At 37.5% G+C, this 6,079-nt stretch overlaps 1 non-coding gene across 1 annotated transcript; it reads left to right on the forward strand.

Annotated features, from left to right (window-relative positions):
- The first annotated feature begins 1,869 nt into the window (after positions 1–1,869).
- On the forward strand, positions 1,870–1,973 carry LOC112708587 (small nucleolar RNA R71). The gene has a single exon (XR_003156439.1). It is a non-coding gene; the product is annotated as a small nucleolar RNA R71 (small nucleolar RNA).
- The last annotated feature ends 4,106 nt before the right edge of the window (positions 1,974–6,079 follow it).

Genomic DNA, 6,079 nt, shown 5'->3' on the forward strand with positions numbered 1-6,079 from the left:
GAAGAGAAGAAGAAGAAGAAGAAAATATGGAGGAGAAGGGGAGGTGTAGGTTCGGCTATGTAGGGTGGGAAAGAGAAGTTGAATTTTAAAGGTAGGTGGGGTGTATGGGAAAGATTGGATAGATGTAGGTGGTGAATGAAAAAAAGAAGGGATGACCATGAATGGAGAGAGAGAGGGTGAGGTAGGTGGGGATCCTGTGGGGTTCACAGATCCTAAGGTGTCAAGGATTTACATCCCTGCACCAATTAGGCATGTAGAATGCCTTGGCATACTATTCTAGCGTTTAAACGCCGAAGTGATGCATGTTCTGGGCGTTCAGCGCCAGCTTTGTGCTTATTCTGGGCGTTCAACGCCCATCTGCAGCATGTTTCTGGCGTTGAACGCCAGCTTCATGCTCTGTTCTGGCGTTGAACGCCAGCCAGATGCTCCTTACTAGCATTTGAACGCCAGTAAGTCCTTCCGCCAGGGTGTGATTTTTCTTCTGCTGTTCTTGATTCTGTTTTTAATTTGAATAATTTTTTTCGTGACTCCACATGATCATGATCCTAATAAAACACAAAATAACAATAAAATAAAATAAAAATTAGATAAATAAAAATTGGGTTGCCTCCCAACAAGCACTTCTTTAATGTCAATAGCTTGACAGTGAGCTCTCATGGAGCTTCACAGATGTTCAGAGCATTGTTGGGACCTCCCAACACCAAACTTAGAGTTTGAATGTGGGGGTTCAACACCAAACTTAGAGTTTGGTTGTGGCCTCCCAACACCAAACTTAGAGTTTGACTGTGGGGGCTCTGTTTGACTCTGCATTGAGAGAAGCTGTTCATGCTTCCTCTCATTACCAAATAACTTGGCATTTAGCTTCATGATGGCTCCTAGATATTGAGCAACTTGCTCTCCAGTTACATCTTCATCCTCTTCAGAGGAAGAATAGTCTTCAGAGCTCATGAATGGCAGAAGGAGATTTAGTGAAATCTCTATGGTCTCTATATGAGCTTCAGATTCCTTTAGGTCCTCAATAGGGAACTCCTTCTTGCTTGAGAGACGTCCCGGGAGGTCTTTCTCACTAGGATTTTCGTCCTTCTCCTCCCTTGTGCATTCGGCCATGTGATTACATCAATGGCCTTGCACTCTCCCTTTGGATTCTCTTCTGTATTGCTTGGGAGAATACTGGGAGGAGTTTCAATGATTTTCTTACTCAGCTGGCCCACTTGTGCCTCCAAATTTCTAATGGAGGATCTTGTTTCACTCATGAAACTTAAAGTGGCCTTAGACAGATCAGAGACTATGTTTGATAAGTCAGAGGGGCTCTGTTCAGAATTCTCTGTCTGTTGCTGAGAAGATGATGGAAAAGGCTTGTTATTGCTTAGCCTGTTTCTTCCACCGTTATTAAAGCCTTGTTAAGGCTTTTGTTGATCCTTCCATGAGAAATTTGGATGATTTCTCCATGATGAATTATAGGTGTTTCCATAAGGTTCACCTATGTAATTAACCTCTGCCATTGCAGGGTTCTCAGGATCATAAGCTTCTTCAGAAGCTGCCTCTTTAGTACTGTTGGATGCATTTTGCCATCCATTCAGACTTTGAGAGATCATGTTGACTTGTTGAGTCAACACTTTGTTCTGAGCCAATATGGCATTCAAAGCATCAATTTCAAGAACTCCCTTCCTCTGAGGCGTCCCACTATTCACGAAATTCCTCTCAGAAGTGTACATGAATTGGTTATTTGCAACCATGTCAATAAGTTCTTGAGCTTCTGCAGGCGTTTTCTTTAGGTGAATGGATCCACCTGCAGAATGGTCCAATGACATTTTGGAAAACTCAGATAGACCATAATAGAATATATCTAATATGGTCCATTCTGAAAACATGTCAGAAGGACACTTTTTGGTCATCTGCTTGTATCTTTCCCAAGCTTCATAGAGGGATTCACCATCTTTTTGCTTGAAGGTCTGAACATCCACTCTAAGCTTGCTCAGCTTTTGAGGAGGAAAGAATTTATCCAAGAAGGCCGTGACCAGCTTATCCCAGGAGTCCAGGCTATCTTTAGGTTGTGAGTCCAACCATATTCTAGCTCTGTCTCTTACAGCAAAAGGGAAAAGCATGAGCCTGTAGACTTCAGGATCTACTCCATTCGTCTTAACAGTCTCACAAATCTACAAGAACTCAGTTAAAAACTGGTAAGGATCTTCAGATGGAAGTCCATAAAACTTGCAGTTCTGTTGCATTAAAGCAACTAGTTAAGGCTTAAGCTCAAAATTGTTTGCTCCAATGGCAGGAATGGAGATGCTTCTTCCATCAAATTTGGACGTTGGTTTTGTGAAGTCACCAAGCATTCTCCTTGCATTATTGTTGTTAGGTTCGGCTGCCATCTCCTTCTCTTGTTCGAAATTTTCAGAAAGGTTGCCTCCGGATTGTTGTGATTTGACTTCTCTTAGTTTCCTCTTCAGAGTCCTTTCAGGTTCTGGATCAGCTTCAACAAGAGTGTCTTTTTCCTTGTTTCTGCTCATATAGGGAAGAAGAGAACAAGAAAAGAAAGAGGAATCCTCTATGTCACAGTAAAGAGGATCCTTATTGTTAGTAGAAGAAGAAAGGAAAGAAGAGTGAAGAAGAATGGGTCAGGATAGAGGTGGTGATCTGAGATGACGAGAGATGAAGAGAAGTGTTAATGAATAAATAAATAAATAGATAGAAGGAAAGGTAGAGAATTTCGAAAATAATTTTGAAAAAGTGGTTAGTGATTTTCGAAAATTAAAGATAAGATATAATTAAAATTAAAATTTAAAACAATTAAAAAGAATTTTCGAAAAAGAGAGAGGTATTTTCGAAAATTAGAGAGGGATAGGTAGTTAGTTGGTTTTGAAAAAGATAAGAAACAAACAAAAATTCAAATAGTTAGTTGAAAAAGATAATAAAATCAAATTTGAAAAGATAATAAGATAAGAAGTTAGATAAGATATTTTGAAATCAAAATTTGAAAAAGATAAAATTTTGAAAAAGATATGATAAAAGATAAGATTTTTAAGAAAAAGATATTTTGAAAAAGAATTAATTTTAAAATTAAAATTAATTACTTAACTAACAAGAAACTCAAAAAGATAGGATTCTAGATTTTAAAGATTGAACCTTTCTTAACAAGAAAGTAACAAACTTCAAATTTTTGAATCAGTCACATTAATTGTTAGTGTAATTTCGAAAATATGATATAAAGATCAGAAAAATATTTTGAAAAAGATTTTTTGGAATTTTCGAAAAAAAGGAAAAATTGGAAAAGATATGATTTTTGAAAAAGATTTTGAAAAGATAAGATTTTTAAAATTGAAAATTTGACTTGACTTGTAAGAAACAACTAATTTTTAAAATTTTTGACCAAGTCAACCCAAAATTTCGAAAATTTGGAGAGAAAAAAGGAAAAGATATTTTTTTATTTTTGAATTTTTGATGATGAGAGAGAAAAACATAAAAATGACCCAAAACCTGAAAATTTTGGATTAAAACACATGATGCATGCGAGAACACTATGAATGTCAAGATGAACACCAAGAACACTTTGAAGATCATGAGGAACATCAAGAACATAATTTTGAAAAATTTTTGATGCAAAGAAAACATGCAAGACACCAAACTTAGAAATCTTTAATGCATGGACTTTAACAAACGAAAAATGCACATGAAAAACAACAAACAACAAAAAACAAGAAAACATCAAGATCAAACAAGAAGACTTACCAAGAACAACTTGAAGATCATGAAGAACACTATGAATGCATGGAATTTTCGAAAAAAATGATGCATAAATTTTAAAAACATGCAATTGACACCAAACTTAAAAATTGACTCAAGACTCAAACAAGAAACTCAAAATATTTTTAGTTTTTATGATTTTCTAATTTTTTTGTATTTTTATAAATTTTTTTCGAAAATAAGGTTTGGAAAAACAAAAAAGAAAAGAAAAATTTTGAAAAAGATTTTTGAAAAAATTTTGAGAAGAAAATTACCTAATCTGAGCAACAAGATGAACCTTCAGTTTTCCATACTCGAACAATCCCCGGCAACGGCGCCAAAAACTTGGTGGACGAAATTGTGATCACATCAATGTAGTATTCTTTGTTATTGTATGGAATCATTATTATGGCTCTTTGCTATGTGTGGACACAACTCCGTTCAACTAACCAGTAAGTGTACTGGGTCGTCCAAGTAATAAACCTTACGTGAGTAAGGGTCGATCCCACAGAGATTGTTGGTATGAAGCAAGCTATGGTCATCTTGTAAATCTCAGTCAGGCAGATAGTAATTGATTATGGATTTTCGAAAATAAATAAATAATAAACATAAAATAAAGATAAAGTTACTCGTGTATTTCCATGGTGGGGATTTCAGATAGGTGTATGGAGATGCTGTGCTCCTTCTGAATCTCTGCTTTCCTACTTCCTCCTTCTTCCTTCTTTGTCACTCCTTTCTATGGCAAGCTGTATGTAGGGCATCACCGTTGTCAATGGCTACATCCCATCCTCTCAATGAAAATGGTCCAAATGCTCTGTCACAGCACGGCTAATCATCTGTCGATTCTCAATTAGGTTGGAGTAGAATCCCTTGATTCTTTTGCGTCTGTCACTAATGCCCAGCCTTCAGGAGTTTGAAGCTCGTCACAGTCATTCAATTCCGGAATCCTACTCGGAATACCACAGACAAGGTTAGACTTTCCGGATTCCCATGAATGCCGTCATCAATTCTAGCTTATACCACGAAGATTCTGTTTAAGGAATCCAAGAGATATGCGCCCGGCCTAAGGTAGAACGGAAGTGGTTGTCAATCACGTGCATTCATAGGTGAGAATGATGATGAGTGTCACGGATCATCACATTCATCAAGTTGAAGTGCAACGAATATCTTAGAATAGGAATAAAGAGAATTAAATAGGAAATAATAGTAATTGCATTGAAACTTGAGGTACAGCAGAGCTCCACACCCTTAATCTATGGTGTGTAGAAACTTGATGAGCGGATAATTTATACGCTTTTTGGCATTGTTTTTAGATAGTTTTTAGTGAGTTTGAACTACTTTTAGGGATGTTTTCATTAGTTTTTATGTTAAATTCACATTTCTGGACTTTACTATGAGTTTTTGTGTTTTTCTGTGATTTCAGGTAAATTCTGGCTGAAATTGAGGGACCTGAGCAAAACTCTGAAGAAGGCTGACAAAAGGACTGCTGATGCTGTTGGAATCTGACCTCCCTGCACTCGAAATGGATTTTCTGGAGCTACAGAACTTCAATTGGCGCGCTCTCAACGGCGTTGGAAAGTAGACATCCAGGGCTTTCTAGCAATATATAATAGTCCATACTTTATTCGAAGATTGACGACGTAACTTGGCGTTGAACGCCAAGTTCATGCTGCTGTCTGGAGTTAAACGCCAGAAAAACGTCACGATCCGGAGTTGAACGCCCAAAACACGTCATAACTCGGAGTTCAACTCCAAGAGAAGCCTCAGCTCGTGGATTAATCAAGCTCAGCCCAAACATACACCAAGTGGGCCCCGGAAAGTGGATTTATGCATCAAATACTTACTCATGTAAACCCTAGGAGCTAGTTTATTATAAATAGAACATTTATCTATTGTATTAGAGGTCTTTGGATCATTCGGTCTTGTGACCACATGGGGGCTGGCCATTCGGCCATGCCTGAACCTTTTACTTATGTATTTTCAACGGTGGAGTTTCTGCACACCATAGACTAAGGGTGTGGAGCTCTGCTGTACCTCAAGTATTAATGCAATTCTATTGTCTTTTATTCAAATCTCTCTTATTTTTATTCCAAGATATTCATTCGTACCCAAGAACATGATGAATGTGATGATAAGTAACCCTCATTATCATTCTCACTTATGAACGCACGTGATTGACAACCACTTCCGTTCTACATGCAACAGAGCTTGAATGTGTATCTCTTAGATTCCCCAACAGAATCTTCGTGGTATAAGCTAGATAGATGGCGGCATTTATGAGGATCCGGAAAGTCTCACCTTGTCTGTGGTATTCCGAGTAGGATCCTGGGAATCCGGAAAGTCTCACCTTGTCTGT

This window comes from Arachis hypogaea, chromosome 8 (genome assembly GCF_003086295.3).
Source record: "Arachis hypogaea cultivar Tifrunner chromosome 8, arahy.Tifrunner.gnm2.J5K5, whole genome shotgun sequence".
Classification (NCBI taxonomy): domain Eukaryota; kingdom Viridiplantae; phylum Streptophyta; class Magnoliopsida; order Fabales; family Fabaceae; genus Arachis; species Arachis hypogaea.